Here is a 24,591-nt window from a genome sequence, read left to right on the forward strand (position 1 = left end):
TATTGAAAATGAAAGTACACTCCACAGTGTGGGGGGGGCCCCAACAGTTGCTCAAGGGCCAGGATACAGAATCTTCTTGGGTCCAAATACCCACTAGAAGTTTCCCATTGGCCACTTCATACTCACTTCATGTAAATGAAGTGGTAGCCCGCAATCAGTCTGATTGGTTGCAGAAAGCAGCCAACCAGAGGCTGAAGTGAAATTATAAAGTTCACACTCCTGTGCAAACATTGCTTTTTGCAACCAGAGGCTAGAGTGAAGTTACAAAGTTATACCTCTATGCAAACGAAGACTCCACCCACCAATCGGTCTGATTGGTTGTGGACAGCAACTATTCAGAGGCTGGAGTGAAGTTACAAAGTTGCAAACGAAGACTGGACCCACAATCAGTATGATTTGTTGCCCACAGCCAATTTCCCATCTGCCACGCAGAAAAGATGGGGGGTTTGCAAAGGGAGTAGCCTCTGGTCCTTTTGTTACTTAGGCATGGAAAGTTAGGGTTTTCCTTTCTTTTTAGTTCTAGGAAGTCGGCAAGAAACAGCCTTAGGTTCCCAGCCTCTAGACCCTATTCTCCTGCCTCATTCCCACCTAGGGCTTTTGCACATGTATTTCCATTGCCATGGATGTTCTTTTAACATCATCAGACTCCAGCAAAGACACACTCTCTGTCTGGTTAATTCACATTCACTCTATAATCTCAGCTCAAAGTTCATCCCTTCAGAAAACCCTGTCTTGGTCTCCCCTAAAATTCAGCTTCATATCACTTTATGATTTTTGATCATAGCTATTAGTAAAATTTGATCTAGGATAATTATTAGTGTTATTATTTGCTTGATTTCTGTCTTAACTTCTAAGCTAGCACTACTCACAGTGTGATCTCAAAGCTCACAGGTGTTTGTCTGCAAACTATTACTCATGATCCAGGAGATAAATACAGAAACTAAGATTAAGTATTTAGAAACTTTTATAACAATTTGACATAGTATTCTGAGCTTGTATTTTGTATGTTTGATTTTTTTGTTTGTTTTTCTAAAAACTCATTTTTATAAAAAGCTAGAAAACATGTCTACAATAATTTTTTAAATTTTTAACTAATCTTTCATTACAGATTGTTCAAGAAGCATGGTTTAGGCCAAGGATTAGCAAACTCTCTCTGTAAATGGTGAAATAGTAAATGTTTTGGGATTTTCAGGTCACATAGCCTCTGTTGCAACTATATAACTCTGACTTTGTAGCATAAAAGCAGCCATAGGTAATACACAAAAGAATGAATATGGTTGTGTTTCAATAAAACTTTATAGTCAAAAACAGATGGTGGGCCAGATTTGACCCATGGGGTGTAGTTTGCCACCACCTGTTACAGGCCATAAACTCCTGAGGGCAGATATCTCATTTGTTTTATTCATCATTGTCTTTCAATGCCTATGACATCCCTCACATAATGGGTATTCGATAAATATTTGTTAAAAGTTAGTCTAATCTCTAATGGGGTGCAGATCTTGCTTGAATTGACATGGAGGTCATATGTCCAAGGCCACCAAGCCATGGATGACCATGAGAAGGATGTTAACTGCCTGGTTAGTAAGATTTTTTAAAACTATGGACGTTCTAAGGATCAAATACATTCTGGGAAGCAATGCTAATCACCAGTTGCTTGAAGAAAGAGGATGTTGGCAATTGGCTGGGTATTAAGGAAGCTGTGAGAGTTTGGGAAGAACAGTAGTGGGAGATAAAAAGTTCATATAATATACTGCTTAGGTGGGGTTAGAGAGCATGAGGGAGAGGTGGTAATGACCCAGAAAGTGGCAGCTTCCTCTGCCTAAAAACCTTTGATGATACCACAGGCACATGAGGGAGGCTGCAAATTCTATTTCAAGGCAGCTCTGGGCCTGGTGAGTAGATAGCACGAGCAAAGCTCACCCTCCTGGAGAGAAAAAATTATGGACAAGAAGTTGTCATTAAAATTAAGTTGTGTCAGACATGCCAAAGGAATACTGTGGTGATCTGATCCCTTTATGAATCTTTGATGAATGTGTGGAGATCACAACTAGTGGGCAATGGAACAATATTGGAATGGTGGTAGATAAATGGAAGGAAATATTATCATGTTAGAAACCTCAGAAAAAGTATAAATAATGGCCGAGTTCAGCAGAGAAATCAATTACTCCCAGATGGCCCTTCTCCAAAAGGCCTATTTCACTATGACAAAAAAAAATGTATTCTTAATATTAAACTTATGGTGAATTAAAAAAAAAAACTTCAGAGGACCCTGAGATCAAGTCCAAAATCATATGATCTACATATAAGGTTCTTCATCATTTGATTCCAATCTATCTTTCTAGCCATGTCATGCCAAGAACCCTTTTCCCAACATAGTATATGTTTCCCAACATAGTATATTTCTAGAACCACACCAGGTCATTCACTGTTTCCCTCAACATGCCCTGCACTTTCACAGCTCAGTGCCTTTGCTCTAGCTATTCACTGCCCTACAATGCCTTTCTTTTCCTCTCCATCCAGCACATTCTTATCACCCTTTGAGACATAGTTCAAACATCACTTATACTGTTGAAGCCTTCATGACTCACTTATCCAGGAGACAATTTGTCTCTCATTCCACTATGATTTGCCATTACATTATATCCTAATTATTTGTTTGCATGTTTGCCTTTGGGCTGAGACAGAGAGGCCCTTGAAAGCTACTTTTAATATTCTGTTGCTTAATTAAGCAAACTGGCAAAAATGCAAATAGCTCGTGATGCTGCGTTTAAAGCAATTATAGCAGTATTTTGTTCTGCATTCTATCTTACTGTTTTCCTTCTGCATTGACTCCCTCACAGCTAAATCTATTTTGCAACTTTAGGACCCAGACACAGAAAACATCCCTATGCAAGGCTGATAAGCTTATCTGAAGAAAAAAAGAAAGAAAAATGAGAAAAAAGAAAGGAAGGAAGGAAGGAAGAAAAAAGAAGATAAAAGAAATAAAAGAGGTGGGGGGGTGCCAATGTTGTATATCCAAATCCACAAAGAACATTTAGAAAAATTTTCAATGCCAAGTGCATTTGGTAAACTTGCATTTAACTTTCCAACACAATGTACTTTCAGTCATCATACTCCAAATTCAATGCATTTCCTTAGGAAGCAAAACAATATATTTTTTTTTCTCTATGGACAGAATGATTTTGGCAACTGAAACTTGACACATACTATTGTTAGTTAAACCCAATTTCTAGTTCTTTCAAAATAAATTCCCAAATATTGTGTTTATAATAGAGTTAGGATCCCAGAGACTAACAGACCCATCAGGGGACTATAAAGGAACCCAATTGGTTTCTTTTCTTTTTTTTCTTTCTGTTTTCTTTTTTTCTCTGTGTTTCCTTTTTTCTTTCATTCATTCTTCCTTCCTTCTTTCTTTCCTTCCTTTTCTTTATCTCTTTCTGTCTTTCCTTCTTTCTTTGTAGTCTCTGAAATAGTTTAATAGCAAAATTAAAGACACAGTTTAAAAGCTGTTTGAGGTTTCATGGAACATACTCAAAAGTTGTTAGCACCAAAATGAAACAAGTCGGATGTTGCATTTAAATATACATCATTCTGAACTTGAACTTTTGACATTTTATTTCATAATAAATTTTGAAGAAGTAGACTCATTATTCTCAAGTTTTTCTCATTTAAAACATACCAAGGTACAAGTTTTCATTTTGTAAATCAATCTGACCCCTCAAACAAAGTGAAATCTGATACTAATTTTCAAATGGCCATGCTTATTCAACTATTTTCTGAACAAGATGCCCTGTTAGACATGGGGAAAGACAACAAAAAGTTAGTCTTACATGTCTTGAGACTCTACCAGCTATGTTCCAGTCAGCAGCAGGAAAAAAAGAGGGAGTAAGGGTTAGCCTCTAGTAAGAGACTCATCTACAGAAGTGGGGCAGACATTCAGATTCAACTCATCTACAGAGATGTCCCAGTGAGTTGGCAATAGTCAGTATCTGGAACATTGCAACAGACAATTTGGGGTAGCATAGGAAAGTAGTTCCTCAGGTGCTCTTTACAAGGAAATAAGTCACAGATGGGGTCTTGCTGTTGCCTAGGCTGGTCTCAAACTCCTGGCCTCAAGCGATTCTCCCACCTTGACTTCCCAAAGTGCTGGGATTACAGGCATAAGCCACTGCACCTAGCCTGGAACACTCTTAATCATTAGATGCCTAGTGACTATAGACCAGTTTCCCAAGAGTTTACAGAAAAATAAAGAGAGCCAGTAAATCAGGTCAGTAGTACCAGCGAAGTCAGACAATTGATGCAGTCATAATCTAAATCTCTAGTACCAAATAAGAGTAAGGCAAAATGTCAGGTTTTCAGAGGATAGATAAGTTACATATAGTGACAGGACCTAGCTATCAAGGTGGATAACGCATCATTAGAACTGAGGCACAAAGTCAGAAACCAATTTAGGAACAAAAATCATGATGCTGCATCATAGAATTCTTTAGATGACTCTCGCCTCTTTTCAATATTGGCCCTGAAGGCTGGAGTGAGGTTGAGGATGCCTTAGGATTCAAGTGCAATGACAGTGGGTGTCAGGGAGGGAGGCAGCGGGGGGTGGGGGTGGGTGTACTGCAAAAATCCAGCAAACAGTTCTGAGAATTGGTCCCTACCCTCATGACTTACACTGCAAGACTGAGAAGGGGAAGAGGTGGATGGTACTCAAGAGGAAAGTTACTTCATGGATAGACTTCATGGATATTCAGTTGGCAAGAACAAAAGCTATCCCCTACAATGAGTTTCAACACATTGCTGTTGCCTGAGGGATACAGAGTAAAAAAAGGATGGTATGTGTTCTGAGATATTTAAGCTACAGATCTATTCAAAATAATTAACTTATATGGGATTTATGTGGACTTCAATGTATTGGACAGGATTAAAGCCTTCACAGTTTCATTGAAAGTTCTAAGTGAACTTTGGATTGATGATTGAATCTCAAGTATAAATTCAGTAATGAACTTTGCTCTCAATTTCACTCTCTGTCTGCCTAATGAAACCTAAAGTATAAAGCTATAAGCAAATATTTATGGCTCATAGTATAGCGCGAGTGGTTCAAGAACTTGTGACCTATTTTTGCTAGTACTGCAAGGCCAGTTAAGCTAATCAATGGCACCAAGAAAAAAGACATATTTATGGTCAAACTTATGGCCGTTGACCATCAGGTCCAGGAGTAGAGAATAAACTCATTCCATGATAGCAACCACCAAAGCCTAGAACTATGACCCCAAAATAATCCCCACCTTCCCTTTACAGCCATTATGGATTTCATCATTAGCTAATAGCTTAAATTTTAGTTCTCAATCCAAAAGAATTTTTTTTCAAAATCATACTTTCTTTTCTAACTGTGAGTTGAGACCCAAAAGTGGGTTATAAAATCATTTCAGTGGATTGGGACCAGAAGTTTAATTAAACAGAAAAGAATAAAATAGAATTGAAAAACAAAGAAGAAAAGAAAGAAACTTTTGTTTTCAGTGTGTGTGTATGTGCGGTCTCAATATTAAATACATTTCTTTATGTGAATTAGAGTTAAAATATAGGTAAGATGTAAACGTAGACATAGATGTAGACCTGTATTTATGAAACAAATGACTAGCTAATTCTCCCCAAAATACCATAACCAACCCCATGGGAGATACCATCCTCCAGATTTTTGTACATCTACAAAAAATATAATCACAATAAAATGACTACCTTTGACAGCAGGGATAACTAAAAGTTAAAACAGATAGAACAGATTACTTAACAAATAGAATAGATTACCTAAATTTTCATGCAAAGTTTGAAAGATAAACTTAAGCCAAACTTCTTCAAACTTAATTTTCTCATGTTAACAAAGTCAGGATAATTTAAAAGAATATCTAAGTTCTCAAAATTCTATTCTATTCTATTCTATCTATTCTATTCTATTCTATTCTATTCTATTCTATTCTATTCTATTCTATTCTATTCTTCTGTTCTGCCAACCCCAAACCTGAGTATAGTCATTCGCTTGCATCCATTTCTAATATAGATGTTTTTGATACAAAATATTTACAAATGTCTTTTTCACTTAAACGAATTTTCTTTTTTCTGCCGTACAATGAATTACCATTCAACAAAGAAAATATGGAAGAAAGAAAAATCACTCTTAAGCCTACCATTTAAAGCAAATAGTGAATATTTTTCTAAGCAGGGTAAATTATTCAATGCTTTCCAAAAGATCAACTTATCAGGACAAGTTAAGAGATCACAATATGTAGGGTCTTCTGTTTGACTTTATATCTTTAAGTTATAGAAATATGCTTTCTGTTAAAATGAAGAGCAAATCAGTATAGCATTGCAGTGTCAACCTTTGCATTGGCAGAAATAGCCACTGATAACTTTGGAGTAGGGGTGAATGCTAGAATTCCTTTTAACTAGAGTATCAGCTGCATAATTCTCTTCTGATCTCACACTCACTTGTGCCGATCTTCCATTTTCCCTACCCAGGCACACAGTGGAAAGAGATCAGAAGAGAATTCTCACAAGGGGGCAGTTTGAACCTCCATTCCCATTCTGCTCAAACCCCAGTTTAAAGACAGAAATGAAATCTAAGCAGGGTGTGGTTGCACTGTGGGATGTGAGTTTGGCCAGAGCCTTAGCATTGTTATCTCATCTGTTTAATCCACTCCCTGAGCTCTCAAAGTCCTATCTCTGATTCATTCTTTCTTAACCCTTTGAACCTTGAACACAAAGAGCTGGCATTTTAGAACTGGATCAGAGTAGCAAGTACCATCTAAATCCAGAGTCTTTGTTATGGCCCGTAAGCTCCTACATTCTCAGGCCTCTGTCTATCCCTATGACTTCCTCTCCTGCCAGCTTCTCTTTTCATGCACTGCCCTCCTTGCAGGTTTCAAACAGATCCAGCATGCTCCTGTGGCACATGCTGTTCCCTCTGCCTGCAAAGCTTGTCCCGTAGGTTTCTGCATGACCTAATTCAGATCTTGCTCTATTTGTCTTCATAGCACTTACCATTATTCCCATGGTTATTACTATTTGTTCATTTATCTCTGTCTCTGAATATATAGAATATAAGCTTATGAGGGCAGCAATTCTGTTTTGTTCACTGCTACATCTCTAGCACCTAACACAATGCTTAACAGACAGCAAATATTCGTTGATTAAATGAATGGATCTAAGCAGAAAGAAAAGCCAGGTGATGACTGGATATAGAGGTAAGCAGTGTCAAGCAGGATACAAATCAAATCCTAAAGATGAGATGACTAAAAGTCCAAGAATCTGCCCTTCTGTCTTTCCGTTAAGTGATTTAGTGCCCTTCTGCCCACAGCCACAATAATGAAATAAGAAGATTCCCTACTCTAAGCTGGTGGAATATTTCCAAGCATTGCTCACCACCACTTAACTGGAAACTCTCCTCTCTTCAAGTGCCCCTTCTCCATTTTATCTGGCTTTGAATCCAGACTCCCTTCCTTCACCCTAGTGACTCAGCGTGGACCAGACCTGAGTGTGGCAGTTCCTGCAATGTTGCTTCTAGTAGTTACTTCTGGTTTAAGATCCTGTGAGCAAACAGCCTAGCCCCTCTCAGCCAGTCCAGGCATTCAGGACCCTGCTGTTGCCATCTCCAACCCCCAACCCAGCCCTCCTTTTCCTACTTCCAGCTTCTTTAGAGAGAACAGGCTTTCCACACTGGCTGCCACCATACCTGGGGATTTACTACTCTATTTGTCAATCATGCGAGCCAATAAATTTCTTTTAAAAATCAAAACAGACCAGACACGATGGCTCATGCCTGTAATCTCCATGCTTTGGGAGGCCGAGGCAGGAGGATCACTTGAGCCCAGGAGCTCGAGACCAGTCTGGACAACATAGGGAGACCCTGTATCTACAAAAGAAAAAAAAAATTTTTTCAATTAGCTGGGGGTGGTGGCTGATACCTGTAGTCCCAGGTACTTGGGAGGCTAAGATGGGCGGATCACTTGAGCCCAGGAGGTCAAGGCTGCAGTGAGCTGTGATTGTGCCACTATACTCCAGCCTGGGTGACAGAGCAAGGTCTTGTATCAAAAAAAAAAAAAAAAAACAGAGAGAGAGAGGGAGGAAGAAAGAAAAGAAAGAAAGAAAGAAAGAAAGAAAGAAAGAAAGAAAGAAAGAAAGAAAGAAAGAAAAGAAAAGAAAGAGAAAGAAAAGAAAAGAAAGAAAAAGAAAGAAAAGAAAGAAAGAAAGAAAGAAAAGAAAGAAAGAAAGAGGAAGAGAAAGAAAGAAAGGAAGGAAGAGAGAGAGAGAAAGGAAGGAAGAGAGAAAGAAAGAAGAAAACAGAGAGAGGAAGGAAGGAAGGAAGGAAAGGAAAATTGATTTTTTTCAGTTGAAGGATAATAAAATCCAACACAAATTCTTTTATGCTAAAAATAACATAACTGAGTAGCCCAGGTTTAGATCTGGGGTTAGAAGCAGCTCAAAGGAGGGTCCAGATATTATTATCAGGACATAGTCTCTTCATTTTTTCCTTTGAATGACTTCATTCTCAGATCACCAGCACCTCCCAGGGCTAAATGCTTTCTCAGCCACATCCAGCAGAAAAAGTGAGAAATCGTCCACACACACGAATTAGGGAAGAGGAATGACTGGAGTTAAGCTAATGTAAAGCACTAACTGTCTGAAGACTTTTGGAGAGTGACTTGGGGTCAGCTTTACAGTAACCAACTATACCATGGGGGAAGGGAGAAATTCACCACTTGGAAATCTGTTGAAGTTCTTTCCTAGAAGGAGTGTGAGTGAACATTGGGATCCATAAACAATAAAAGTTCGCTACAAAGAAGCAGCAGGCCCAAGCACGAGGGTGCCACCCTGAGTCAGGCAGTCTTGCAGCAAGGAACCAGACATGAGGTCTAGATATGGTTCCAGTCCCTGGGAGCATTTATGGGAGTAAGGCAATGCTGAATGACTTGGAGTATGGACTGGGAAGTATGATACAGTCATGAGCCAAGAGGATTAAGAACTGTTGCTAACACTAAGAAAAGGGGCAATATCTCAGATAATGTTAAAGTGGCACCAGCCTCAAGGCTGATTTGATATTAAGCTCTCAAATGCTTCCTTGAATAAGAACACGGTTGGTTTTAGTGAAGTCGAGGATGTGGTAGCATTCAGAGAGGAATTAGGGGATGTAAGAGTATTTAAGATGCTAGATGGAGAATGATCAGGATAACGATAAGGTTCAGAGTGTCACCATGAAGACCGATTTATTATTCTTTTACATCCTAGGTCTTCAATATCTCTTCCAGTACTAGCACTTTATCTTTAATCAAACTTCAGAGTCTTGAACTGTGTGTTTGACATGTGTACAAAGATATGCCACAAGTACCCCAACTTTAGCTCCTTGCCCCAATCAATTCCATATTTCCTCCAAACCTGGTTTTTCTCTTGTCTTGTCAATCTCAATTAATAGCACCTTCATCTAAGCCTGTTCATCACCCCTTTCTCTCTCTGTTCATCATCTCTTTCTCTTTCTATCTCTATTTCTCCTTTCATCTAATCAATCATTAAATCCTGCCTCTTAAACCTCCTATGTATTGCTCGACTCCATCCCCTTCCCTCAGACTGTTGCCCTGATTCAGGCCCTCATTATCTTTTGTACTTAAATTTTCTCCAAACTGGATTCCCTACTTGGAGATGCACACTCATGAAAACCATAGTCCACATAATTCTGTGTTTCTACAGTATTCTGTGCCTGCTTCCTACTTCACATTTGCAATATCATATTGCAATTATGGGTTTATGTGTCTGTCCCACTAATTATTACTGACTTTCCCAAAGGTGAAAATTCATCTTTGAATCCTTTGTACCTAACACAATGTCTATTGAGTGGACCAAATCATCCAGTGTTTATACACATAAATACTTTCAACTCTCTACTAGTCATATAACCATACACAAAACATCATTATCAGTGCCTTGCTCTGGGAGCACTGCATGAAGAATTTTGTCTAGGTTCTTACAGTACAGTAGATCTGAATTAGAAATAAATTCAGAATTTCACAAATTAGAATAAATTAAATTAGCCTGGTGTGGTGGTACATGCCTGTGGTGCCAGCTGCTCGGGAGGCTGGGGAAGGAGGATCGCTTGAGCCTGGGAGGCAGAGGTTGCAGTGAGCCAAGATTGTGCTACTGTACTCCAGCCTTGGGTGACAGAGTGAGATCCTGTCTCAAAAAAAAAGAATAAGAATAAATTATATAGATAAATTAGAATAAATTATATAAATAAATTTGAATAAAGCAGAGAAAATTCTACTTTACTGGAATCTTTTACTGAGAGTACATGATACACTTTCTTTTTTTTTTTTTTGAGACAGAGTCTCACTCTTGTCACCCAGGCTGGAGTTCAATGGCATGATCTCAGCTCACTGCAACCTCTGCCTGTATGGTTCAAGTGATTCTTTTGCCTCAGCCTCCCAAGTAGCTGGGATTACAGGCACCCGCCACCACGCTAATTTTTGTATATTTGGTAGAGATGGGGTTTCACCATGTTGGCCAGGCCAGTCTCGAACTCCTGACCTCAGGTGATCCACCCACCTCAGCCTCCCAAAGTGCTGAGATTACAGGTGTGAGCCATGGCACCCAGCCTGAGCCACCGCGCCCAGCGGATACACTTTCATTAGTAATTTACTGATGCAATGGCCTGTGGTTCTGTAATATGTATATTATTATTTGTGAAGATCAAAGCAAACATTCCAAGTTTGGGCTGTCTCTCTCAATTATAATTATCGATAGCCTACTTTGCACCATCACTCTGAAGAAGAGCCAGAGAATCTTTGGGTGTCAATTTAAAACACTACCATCACAGTCTAACTTCATGTAAGTATGTTCAAGTAGACATAGTAGCATTCTTATCATAAGCAGACAATAAACTTTCTTCTGAATTTTTTCATTAATAGTCTTAGGTACATGTAATCATTTTGGCTCACCTACTTAAATGATACTTTGATTATGTAAGATAGTGAAATTTTAAATCATGTTACTAGGTTACAACATATGTTTATCATTGTTTTGATTGTGATATGTGACCTGCTTTATTCAAACAGGAGATATTACATAATATGTTTATAGGTATATGCTTTATAGTAAAATTGCTCAGATGAATCTAATGATAGGCTCTAATTTTAATAATAAATTTTTCTGAATGTGCTGCCTTCTTCCTCTTCTTTGCAGGAAAGTTAACTTGAAAATACATAAATTAAGGCTGAGCGTGGTGGCTCACACCTATAATCCCAGCACTTTGGGAGGCCGAGGAGGGCAGATCACCTGAGATCAGGAGTTTGAGTCTAGCCTGGCCAAATGGTGAAACCCTGTCTCTACTAAAGGTACAAAAAAATTAGCTGGGCAGAGTGGTTGGTGGCGCACACTTGTAGTCTTAACTACTCAGGAGGCTGAGGCAGGAGAATCGCTTGAGCTCAGGAGGCAGAGGTTGCAGTGAGCCAAGATTGTGCCATTGCAGTCCAGCCTGGGCAACAAGAGAAACTCAATCTCAAAATGAATAAATAAATAAATACAAATAAATAAATAAAATACAGAAATGTTATCGTTTTTAAAAGGTAATGGCATTATTTATACATTTTTAGATACTGTGACTAAAATCCCTTTCTAAGTAATATTTTTGTCCTTCTTTTCAAAAAGTAAGTATCAAATTAGAGAATGTTTATCTTGTAACTCCAGTGAATAACTTAGATGCAATACTAATGGGTCAGGTGGGGTGGCTCACACCTGTAACACCAGCACTTTGGGAAGCCAAGGCAGGAGGATTGCTTGAGGCCAGGAGTTTGAGACCAGTCTTGGTAATGTGGGGAGACTTCTGTCTCTACAAAAAAAAAAATTTTTTTAATTAGCTGGGCATGGTGGTGCACAACTATAGTCCCAGCGACCTGAGGGGCTAAAGTGGGAGGATCGCTTGAGCCCAGGAGATTCAGGCTGCTGTGACCTATGATCATGTCACTGCAGTCCAGCCTGAGTAACAGAGCAAAACCTTGTCTCAAAAAAGAGAAAGAAAGAAAGAAAAAAAGAAAGAGAGAAAGGGAGAAAGGGACGAAGGGAGGAAAGGAGGAAGGGAAGGGAGGGAGGGAGGGAGGGAGGGAGGGAGGGAGGGAGGGAGGAAGGAAGGAAGGAAGGAAGGAAGGAAGGAAGGAAGGAAGGAAAGAAGGAAGGGAAGGAAGGGGAATTTGCTCAAGATATAGCCTTGGTGTTGTGTGATGAAAAGACTCTAGGAGATGAATGCTTTACAGAAATAAATGATCCAAAGTTTAACCAAATGGTAGTCAGGAACGAAAAAAAGGGGAGTGGAAGAAATAAAACTGCACAAGTTAGAGGTAATGTTGTTTTGAGAGGTATATTTCAGCAATAACCAAATATGCAAAATGCATTATGAAGTCATTTCAAAAAATTTCAAGCTTGGTTCTTTGAAAATAATACACAGCCTTGTGTATTATTTTGTGTTTACTTTCTCTAAAGTAAATACAAAATGTGTTTACCTTGTAAAACTTTATTAATCTGTTTAATGATGTATGCACTTTTCCATATGTATGTTATACTTAAAATTTAAACACTTACTTTAAAAATGCACACTCTCTAACACATTTAATATGCACCTGAGATGATAATTCTAAACCATCAATACAATAAAACCCCACTATTCCTTATCTTTTTCTCAATATGCATCTCTTTAATTCATAAAAACAAGCTCATTCATTCACAGCAAGAACTGACCATTTCTGTTAATGATCCATATTGTGTCTGCATGTGTTAGAAGTTCAATGACGATAAGAATTATAAAGACAAGACCTCTGTCACTTTCAAACAGTATGCTCTAATAAGTCCTGGAAACTCTATTTGATGTTTACACATACTTCACTAGACACCCAGCATGAAGTTGAAGATATATTAGAGCTTAATCTGTAAAGATATGGACCTTGGCCTTTCAGATATGCTATTGTACAATGACTCCTACTGATGTTACACAGTGTTCACGTGTGCGTGTGTGTGTGTGTGTGTGTGTGTGTGACAGAGAGAGAGAAAGAGGTCTCTCTCTCTGGCATTTTTTTTTCCAATGAGTCAGTGGTGTTGGGTCAATAAAATTAACATTCCTATTTTACTCATTCTGTGGAAACAAGTTCATGTGCCAATGGGTGTGCATGCTGATACTGGTGAGGCCTTAACTTCCCCCAAAATGCATATTGTATTAATTTTCCAAATAAATATTTAACAAGTATTCAATGATAGTCAGTCTTTTCCTCTCTTCTTTTTATAGAAAAGGGGTCTCCTTATGTTGCCCAGGCTGGCCTTGAATTCCTGGGCTCAAGCAATCCTCCCCACATGTGTAACACCCAGCCTGGTTATTTCCTCACTTACATTTTACAATAGCTTGAGATTATCTACATCTGGCATTCAGCATTTTATATGCCAGAGAAAGACAGATGAGAATACTGCAATTTGGGGTTAAAATGAAGGGTCACAAGCTGACAGATCACAGAGCAAATCATATTAAGCAGGTATATTTTGTTTGAAAAATACAATGTTTTTAAAAAATTATTTAATTCCCAGAATTAAATAATTTAAAGGTTGTATTTTTAAAAGATCTAAATTTGGGCCAGGCGTGGTGGCTCATGCCTGTAATCCAAACACTTTGGGAGGCTCAGGCAGGCAGATCACTTGAGGTCAGGAGTTCAAGACCAGCTTGGCCAATATGGTGAAACCCTGTCTCCACTAAAAATACAAAAATGAGCCGGGTATAGTGACAGGCACCTGTAGTCCCAGCTACTGGGGTGGCTGAGGCAGGAGAATTGCTTGAACCTGGGAGGCGGAGGTTGCAGTGAGCAGAGATCGCACCACTACATTCCAGCCTGGCAGACAGAGCGAGACTGTCTCAAAAGAAAAAAAAAAAAAAAGTCTAGATTTGGAGTTTCTTTTGACAATCAAAAGATCTAAAAATATTGTACTTGCATAACTATATGGACTGAGCTGAGTCCTGCTACTTCCTCTAGGCTAAATGTAAACGCTTCAATTCAAGAATTGTCTCCATGCAACGTACAGCCTGCTTCATCATTTATATTACCTGCCTGACTCCTAAAGACATTTCAGGTTTTAATCCCTGGTTTTCACAGAGAGTGTAATTTAATTATCTGGTGAATTGTTTAATTAAAATTTTATTTTCCCCTACTATTATGGAGGATATTGATATTTTAACCAAAGTACTTTGCTTAATGCTTTTCAAATGAACATTTGAAGTGCTGTATGACCTCTTAAACAAAAAGAAAATAAAATCCTTTTTATTGGTTGTTTTTATACTAGAAAATCAAGTTTAAATAATCAATGTATTATCAACTGCTTTTTAAAAATATATTTTTGTAAGTTCAAATTTCCATACAGTTATTTATCCCTATATTAGAAAAACAGACTTAATGACAGCTAACAAATGGCATTATGCTCATATACAAAGCATGGCATATTTCCATGAATACAGCCCAAGATCGAGGTACCCAGCTATTAATTTATGAATGCATTTATGTGTGTATAGATATCCTACCTTTTATTTCTTTAAAAGTGATGTTTTTTAAAAAAGCAATCTTTTGGGTTTTCCCTTGAAGCATGTAAGAAGGTTTCCTGGTGTTAAATGATAGGGAAATATAAAGAAAACTTTCTCTTTTTTCACTGGCATTCAGTACTATCATTACATCCACTATAAACTTTTCCTATTTATTCAAACATTACACATAGGGAAAAACTGGGCATATGAGTATTCTACTCTATGTTCATCTTTTATGATAACTTGGCACTCAAAAACTGTGTAAAACAATCTGCTGAGAACAGATATTATGCTCAAGTTTTACCTTGAAGAAATTCCCTACGGCTTAGTTAGGAACAAGATTTTGCATGGAAACTTTGAGGCATCCATAGCTAATGTTAGTGGATTCAGCCTACTATATTTAAGAGTGAGGCATTTTAATTTTTGTCTCCTTATAAGGATGCAAGAGATTAACCTCTAATTTTTAATATCATCAAGATTTATTTAATGTGCATAGGAGAGCTATATGCTTATATGCTGATATAAATATTTTTGCCAAATGAAACATTTTACTAGTTATATAACATAAAAATTATCATAGTCATACAAATTATACCTTACGAACTTTCCTTGAGAAATTATGCTCTTTCTTCAAAAAGGTAAATTAACCTTAAAAAAGAAAAAAATCTTTATACCAATGAAAGCTTTGGGAAATAATTTGAGAAATTTACCGCTTATTATCTACTATCTCCTACAAAGATGGTGCTACCATCCACCTTCAGTAGCTTTCAGTCATTCATCCCTCTTTGGGGATGAATGTGTAATGATCCACAATCCTTTACCCATCCCTCATTCCACCCGTATTTGATGTCTTAGATTGTGAAGCGGGATGTAGATTGTAGTCAGAGAATGAAAATAGTTCATCCATTCTCAGGAGGGAATTGAATCTGTGACTTAGAACTCTAACCAGCTGAGTCAACAGGCTAAGATAATGCTGTTTACGTAGACAGTGTATAATTTAATTTTTCTTTCAAGCTAGATTATCCCAGCTCGCCTATCATCTCTCCCGCCATTTTTTAATGCTCTTGATTAGCCATTCTTTCTCAATATAAAATAGAAAACAATCTTTTTTTTATATTCTCAGAGTCTGAAACTTGGTGTCTTCAACCGCATCCAGAGCTGTTCTTTTCTACAAATACATATGTTAATTTTGCCTCCTCACCATTGGTTAGTATGGTTCATCCACTCTTATGTACAGACCCTAACCTAGGAAAACCCAGAAGTAGAGAAAACAGATTATCAGAAGTGCCTGTTATGGCTTTTTGTGTAAACTCTGTTCTCCCTACACACCATATTACCACTCTAAGGATAGAGATTTTTATATTATTTCTTTATGGATCATAATATGAAGAACACGTTTAAACATGTTTGCTGACTTAATAAAGGAATATAGGGAATCTCATGGCATAGAGGTAGTTCCAAAATTTTAGTGTGCAAAATAAATCACCTAGAGAATTTTCAAAACAAATTTCTGGTCTCCAACCTGTTTCTGATTCAGAAAGTTGGTTGATGCCCAAAAATTTGCACTTTTAACTAGTCCCCAGATGATGCTGTTACTGTAAATCTAGGAACTACACACTGAGGACTACTAGCTTAGACCAAAATGGTGAATTCTTGTTAAGACTATAAGGTGCTCTATTCACATATGCAGTAAAGTAAACATGTTTCTCTACCTTTAGCCTAGTTCTTCTACCCACATATAAAATATAGAAATGCTACCTAAGATTTAACATGAATGTAGCAAGACTATAAAATTAATTGGTTTCTTCAAACTGTATAAGAAAATCTACTTGGTTATTATTTAACAGTAATGATTCTGCTAACTAGTGGGAGAGGAAAATGATAATTTAAAGGAAGGGAAACTGGAGGGTGTTTCTGGGAACAACAAGGGTGGAGTTGCCAGTGGCAAAAACAGGGCAGTTTTGCACAGAAGCTTTGCTGCCTGGCAGCTCTAAAAGTATGAGCCTGAATTTTCTCCTCTCTCAAAAACAAGACACAGCTGCTCTGCCATCTCCCCGACTTTCTCTCCTCCAAACCAAAGAGAGCCCTTAGTTTAAGCTCTCTTCATTTTGTAGGAAAGGAACAATCATATGCTTCTCTGCTATTTCGCCTAAGCTTAAACGTAATTTAAGAAAGGTGATTTTTAATGTCATTTGCTAAGTTCAAAATGCCATAGCAATGTAACAGCATCAATGAGAAGTGATCCAGTTAGAAGTCCAAAGAACATTTTAAAAAATCAATGTTAGAGATTAAATTACTTCCATGACAAAGAAGGCAAGTGCACATCCAATGAGAATTTAATGCAGCAAGCAGCTAATAGGGATCAGTGGAATCAAGCAATCAAAATGCCCGTGTTTAGACAAGAACAATTTCTTCTTCTATTTAGAAAAGGACATCAGTTCTAGGTGCAGCTCAGTGTTTCTCAAGTTTAAATTGGTTTTTTATGTTGAAATTGGAATCGCTTTTCTGTATAAGAATATTCCTTTACAGTTGGACATAATGGCCAGACTAGCAGTAGCAGCAGAGGCGGCAGCAGCAGCATATTCTTTATGAAAGAATAAGGCTCACAGTAAAAGCTGAGGGAAGCAACACCCATGCGTCTACCTTCAAAGCTAAAAGATCCTGCAGGCTTCATTGATTAAACTCTTTGCTAGCTACCTACAAAAAAAAAAAAAAGCTACTTTTTAGCAATTTGAACAGTTTCCTCCTAGTGTCATTTAGCTGGTTCTTTTTTATTCTTCTTTTTCCTGTAAACTGGGAATTGGGTCTAAGAGCTTGATTAGATTTAGATTAAGCATTTTGGGGATACTTCACAGATACTTCACACTGATGCTATAATTGAATGATCACACCGGGAGTCACATAGTTTCAACTTGTCTGTCAGTAACACTAGGTTTGCTCACTATATTATGTGATCAGTATCTCCACTGTAAAGGCAAGGTTTTTTCCCCTTTTGCAATTAACAGGTAATGTGAGGTGACACTTGGACACACTATGTGAGTATCCTCCTCCCCATCAGCTTCTCACCTAATGATTTAGGCTTTTTTGCCTGAATCGATATTTCATTGGAGGTTCCAAAATGATGATTTTTCTAATTCTACTATTTCTTCAATATTAAAAAGCTGACATTCTTTTGTAAAAAAGAGGTTTCACACATTAACTGGTTTCAACAGTTCTTTCAAAAAATGACATGGTAAATAATTTCTTACCTATTTCCAGAATAAGATGCTGATATAAATATCTCCTCCACTTATAGCAAATGAGTTCTCTCTCTCTCTCTCCCTCCCTCTCTCTCTCTCCCTCTCTCTTTCTCTCTCTCTGTCCTCAGAACTCAGGGATTTTTATTTATTCAATGTTTTATAATCATTTAGTTATTTTTAAGAGATGCTTAATTTGTTCCAAATTTGGTCAATGGAAGCTGCTTCAAGCTAGTTCCTTTGTTTGAAGACTTCCTTGCTTTCTGGCCCCCGGCACTGCAGGCTCTATTTTTACCTAACTGCCTCAGTCTTTGAATTAGCCATTTCTTTAAGGGAACCTAGTTCCTTCAGAGATATTTCCAATTCAAATTCAACATTACATGATTTTTTTTGTAAGTTATTTGATTTCATACTTATGTGTTATCCTTCTCTTACACTGAAAATCTTGTCTCCTTAAATATTTATGTATTTTTCCCAAAAATATGCAATAATGGTTTAAAAATTATAACAGCAATATTATACTAACAATAAAACTCAGAGAGATGTTTTTTCTTCTTTGTTTCTTTGTTTGTTTGTTTTGAGACAGAGTTTCACTCTTGTTGCCCAGGCTGGAGTGCAACAGCGTGATCTTGGCTCACCGCAACCTCCACCTCCCAGGTTCAAGCGATTCTACTGCCTCAGTCTCCTGAGTAGCTGGGATTACAGGCATGCACCACCATGCCCGGCTAATTTTGTATTTTTAGTAGAGATGGGGTTTCTCCATGTTAGTCAGGCTGGTCTCGAACACCCGACCTCAGGTGATCCACTCGCCTCGGCCTCCCAAAGTGCTGGGATTACAGGCGTGAGACACCACGCCCGGCCTTTTCTTTCTTTAAGTTTTTTTACTCCTTAGATTATATTTCATTGTATCTCAGTAGGATGCACAGAGTATTACATTCCCTGGAAATATATTTTTTTCTCTCTGTGTGGTTATGTTTGCAATTTGACATATAGTAAGACTTACTTATCTTTTCAGTTTTAGAGATTCTTGGTTTGAAATTAATCTTGTGTTATTTAATATGTCAAATATTTACATGATTCAAAACCAAAACTATATAAAAAAGCATACATTGATTTCTTTTTTTTTTTGGAGACAGAGTCTCCCTCTGTCGCCCAGGCTGGAGTGCAGTGGCATGATCTCGACTTACTGCAACTTCTACCTTCTGGGTTCAAGCAATTCTTCTGCCTCCACCTGCAGGGTAGCTGGGACTACAGGCACCCGCCACCACACCCAGCTGATTTTTTATATTTTAGTAGAGACAGGGTTTCACCATGTTGCCCAGGGTGGTCTCAAACTCTTGAGCTTAGGCAATCTGCCCACCTCGGCCTCCCAAAGTGCTGGGATTTCAAGCCTGAGCCACTGTGCCCGGCCTGATTTCTAAATCTCACATAATTCCCTTTCCCCTTCACCCCATTTCAAAAATCACCCCTTTTCTTTTTTTAGTTCCTTGTTATACTTCCTGTGTTTCTTTGTGCAAAAGTAAACAGAACATATGCACCTTGATTTTTTTTTTACTGAGCCATGTATGATGGAAATCTTCCTCATTTTTTAAATAACTGCATAATAATTTAAAATTCGGCAACATCATAGTTTATTCAACCATTCCCCGGAGTTGATTCCTAGAAGGAGGATTGCTGGATCAAAGGATAAATAAAATTATCATTTTTCTGAATAAGATTCTGTTTTTTTTTAGGTTTTCCAGAAAATTCCAATAATCAGCTAGAGTTGGTAACCAATAATCCATATTTTGATAGCCATAGTATATTGGTTTAATCAAAGCAGCAAGTTTTAATTGAGCCACTACCTTGAGCTGGGCATTACGGGAGAATTTAAAAAACTATATTCTCCTCTTGCCCTCAATGAGTTACTAAAAGGAGTTGTCCTGCCCTAATCTCCTGAAGGAGGCAAGTTTAATCAGCAAAGGAAACAAATAGATTGTATTTAAATGTTGCTGTTTCTCTTACTACCAGAGTTTTCAGAATAGGAACTGGATATGCAGTACTTGATAGATTTTACACTTTACATCACTCAGAATGCTAAGGGTTATAATGCAATTATGATCTTGAGCCAATGATCTTTTTCTCTTATGGAGAAAAAGTTGTTTTCTACAGCAAAGATTTTTAACTTGCACATGACCCCATTAGTGGGCTGTGAAATCAACTTAGCCTGTTGTAAACAACATGAAATAGAATAGAATAAAAAGTATCAGAGTGCACCATAGGTAGTAAAGGCTTGTATTATTTCATGCAAATATTTGTATCTATAAACACACACACATTTGTAAGAATAACTAAATGTGACATAAAATTAACTTCTTAAGATAAACTGATCAAAAAGTTTGAGAAACACTACTCTATAGGAAAGGAACAATTGTTTTCTTTGAGTAATGGCTACTCAATTTTTACATTTAACGTATTAGTCATATACTGCTACAATGTAGTCTCTTGGTCTAGACATATGCTTATTTGGGTCTGGTATTACGTAATACGTGTTGCTCAATGATTTTTTTTGTTTTGATTTTTAAAATTACTCTTTTTAGCTTATAAAATAAAATAAAATAAAATATATTTAAAGCAGAAGTGACAAACTGGGAACAAAATTTGCTCAGGAGCAAATTTGTGGCCGAAATAATGTGTGTGTTTGTTTGTTCAGTCATTTTACGTTTGTTTTATTTAACCAATATAGTCAGCCTTTCATATCTGTAGATTCAAATCAATGATCAAAAATATCCAGAAAAAACAAAAATAACATTATAACAATTAAAAAATAGAAATTAAAAACCAATACAGTGTACAACAACTATTTATATAACATTTACATTGTATTAGCTATTATAAGTAACTGGAGATTATGTAAAGTATATGGGAGGATGTGCATAGATTATATGCAAACACTACACCATTTTATATAAGAGACTTGAGCATCCGAAGATTTGGGTATCTGCTGGGGTCCTAGAACCAATTCCCCTGAGGGACAATTGCATTTTAAGTTTAGTTAAGTTTGAACACGAAGATGAGGAAATTTCACATAAAAATTTGGGAGGCCTCACACAGTGGCTCATGCCTGTAATCCCAACACTTTGGGAGGCCAAGGTGGGTGGATCATTTGAGGTCAGGAGTTTGAGATCAGCCTGGCCAACATGGAGAAACCCTGTCTCTACTAAAAATACAAAAAAAAAAATAAAAAAAATTAGCTGGGCATGATGGTGTGTGCCTGTAATCCCACTTATTCAGAAGGCTGAGGCAGGAGAATTGCTTGAACCCAGGAAGTGGTGGTTGCAGTAAGCCGAGATCACGCCACTGCACTCCAGCCTGGGAGACACAGCGAGACTCTGTCAAAAAAAAAAAAAGTGGATTCTCATCTTCTCTTTTATAAATGTTGCTCAAATTGAATTTGATTCATTTAAGGGAAATATTGCCTAACCTATTGGAAATTTTGTAGCAAATTCCTTCCAGTCTCAACTTCCACAAACATAAAACTTCTGATAATCTTGTGTTTCTATATGAAATTAAATCACTATGATATGATAGCTGAGTTGCCAGATATAGCATATAAAAATACAGTGCATCTAGTTAAATTGGAATTTCAGATAAATAACAAGTCTTTTTAGTATAAGTATGTCCCATGAAATACTTGAGAAATATTTACACTAAAAAGTTTATTTTTGCCTGAAATTTACATTGAATGGGGGTGTCCTATGTTACAGCTGGCAACCCTACAGGAAAAACACTTTATTTTTGCTTACCCTTAATGTTTACTAATTTATGTCATTTATACATGTTTACTGTTGTTTTAAGTTGTATTAGTTTGTTCTCACACTGCTAATAAAGACATACCTGAGACTGGGTAATTTATAAAGAAAAGCGGTTTAATTGACTCACAGTTCCACATGGCTGGGGAGGCCTCACAATCATGGCAAGGCAAATGATGAGCAAAGTCACATCTTACAAGGCAGCAGGCGAGAGAGCTTGTGCAGTGGAACTCCCATTTATAAAACCATCAGATCTCATGAGACTTATTCACCACCACGAGAACAGTATGGGGGAAACTGGCCCCATGATTTAATTATCTCCACCTGGACCCACCCTTGACATGTGGGGATTATTACAATTCAAGGTGAGTTTTGGGTGGGGACACAGCTGAACCATATCATAAGTGTCTGTCTACAGAAAGTTTTAATAAATGCTTTTTATAGTTATAATCAGCAGGCTTTCCTCTTTGACTTATATACTATCTAAGCAAAACTAAATGTGCCTATAGAATAGAGGTAATAAATCCTTATCATGTAATTTCTTTGTATTCATGGAGGATTTATGTGCAAATTTAGTAATTATTTTTACCTTAGCCTTTCTAATAAAGATTATTGATGGGCTGTGAAGTTTATTATTCTCAGAACATGTCCTGTATCTTTCAAATATGAGTTTCATTCCCTGTTGAGATAGAGAGGTAATTCTATTATTATTATTATTATTATACTTCAAGTTCTGCCATACATGTGCAGAATGTGCAGGTTTGTTACATAGCTATACATGTGCCATGGTGGTTTGCTGCACCCATCAACCCGTCATCTAGGTTTTAACCCCTGCATGTGTTAGGTATTTGTCCTAATGCTCTCCCTCCTCTTATCCCCCACCCCCCAACAGGCCGCATTGTGTGATGTTCCCCGCCCTGTGTCCGTGTGTCCTCATTATTGAACTCCCACTTATGAGTGAGAACATGTGGTGTTTGGTTTTCTGTTCCTGTGTTAGTTTTCTGAGAATGATGATTTCCAGCTTCATCCATGTCCCTGCAAAGGACACAAACTCATTCTTTTTATGGCTACATAGTATTCCATGTTGTATACGTGCCATATTTTCTTTATCCAGTTTATCATTGATGGACATTTGGGTTGGTTCCAAGTCTTTTCTATTGTGAATAGTGCTGCAATAAACATATGTGTGCCTCTGTCTTTATTGTAAGATGATTTATAATCCTTTAGATATACACCGAGTAATGAGATTGCTGGGTCAATTGGTATTTCTGGTTCTAGATCCTTGAGGAATTGCCACATTGTCTTCCACAATGGTTGAACTAATTTACACTCCCACCAACAGTGTAAAAGTGTTCCTATTTCTCCACATTATCTCCAGCATCTGTTGTTTCCTGACTTTTTAATGATCGCCATTCTAACTGGCATGAGATGGATCTCATTGTTGTTTTGATTTACATTTCTCTAATGACCAGTGATGATGAGCTTTTTTTCATGTTTGTTGGCCGCATAAATGTCTTCTTTTGAGAAATGTCTGTTCATATACTTTGCCCATTTTTTGATGGGGTGTTTTCCTTTTTTCTTGTAAATTTGTTTAAGTTCCTTGTAGATTCTGGATATTAGACCTTTGTCAGATGGATAGATTGCAAAAATTTTCTCCCATTCTTTAGGTTGCCTGTTCACTTTGATGATAGTTTCTTTTGCTGTAGAGAAGTTCTTTAGTTTAATTGGATCTCATTTGTCAATTTTTGCTTTTGTTGCAATTGCTTATGGTGTTTTAGTCATGAAGTCTTTGCCTGTGCCTATGTCCTGAATGGCATTGCCTAGGTTTTCTACAACCACCTGATCTTCGACAAACCTGACAAAAACAAGCAATGCGGAAAGGGTTCCCTATTTAATAAGTGGTGCAGGAAAACTGGCTAGCCATATGCAGAAAAATGAAACTGGACCTCTTCCTTACACCTTATACAAAAATTAACTCAGGATGGATTAAAGACTTACATGTAAAACCTAAAACCATAAAAACCCTAGAGGCAATTTTATTCTAAGATGCACTGGGTGACTCAACCAGATCCAGAGCTTCAAACCTGCCATTGTACCGGGGCCTTGCCAGGACAGGGAATAGAAAGAGACAGTGGTAAACATGCTACCGGTCTATTCTGGGAACATGGTCCCATTTCTTTCAAACAAATGATTTGGCTCCTGGCTACTTCATCAACTAGCACTACATAAATGGGCACATATGTTCAGGCTTTTGAGAAATAAATATATTTATGGTTGCATCTACAGAATCCATTTAATCAGACATTTTCACATAATTTCTAAAAAAGAATGAAAGTTAAGCTTTCCATAAAATATAAGATACTACTTCTCTCTTTATTATAAATTGCATGCTTGGAATGGTGACTGTGAATCACTGAATGTCATTTAGATCATTTGGACAACAGCAAATTCAGTCATTCAAAACTCAGCATCCTGATTACAAATCAGATTTCCATCAAGCTACACATAGAGAGTTTGTTTACATTATACAGTGCACGCCTCTATGTTTGTCTCCTCAACCTTTTGTGTTTCTTTTCATAACAGCACCCCGAATTTCCCTTCTTGTATTGTCAGTCCATGTACCTCCATCCAATTATCAGTTCCAGGGATGGACAAATTACCTAGAACTGGCCAGAGTACAGCATTCTCCCGTTTACCACAATCTGTTTGGGAGTAGGCATGTGACCCAAGCCAGGCCAGTAAGATTGAAAGTATTCACGGAGTACTCAGTCCAACAGGACACTTATTGGATATCCACCATGACATAACATCATCACATTTGAGAATACTAAGAAAAAGAAAAGGTTCTGGAGGAAAATATCTGATCAGAAAGAAAGAATCAAGTAACAGAATGGCTTTGGACCTCTTAGCAAACTGAAAGCTAAAAGACATTGCAGCAGTGCCTTCAAAATTCTAACAAAAATTACTTTTAACGTAGAAA

General features: G+C 37.5%; 1 pseudogene; it reads left to right on the forward strand.

Annotated features, from left to right (window-relative positions):
* Nucleotides 1-1,940: 1,940 nt before the first annotated feature.
* Nucleotides 1,941-2,132, forward strand: LOC115837055 (annotated as a pseudogene).
* Nucleotides 2,133-24,591: the final 22,459 nt, after the last annotated feature.

This window comes from Nomascus leucogenys, chromosome 10 (genome assembly GCF_006542625.1).
Source record: "Nomascus leucogenys isolate Asia chromosome 10, Asia_NLE_v1, whole genome shotgun sequence".
Lineage (NCBI taxonomy): Eukaryota > Metazoa > Chordata > Mammalia > Primates > Hylobatidae > Nomascus > Nomascus leucogenys.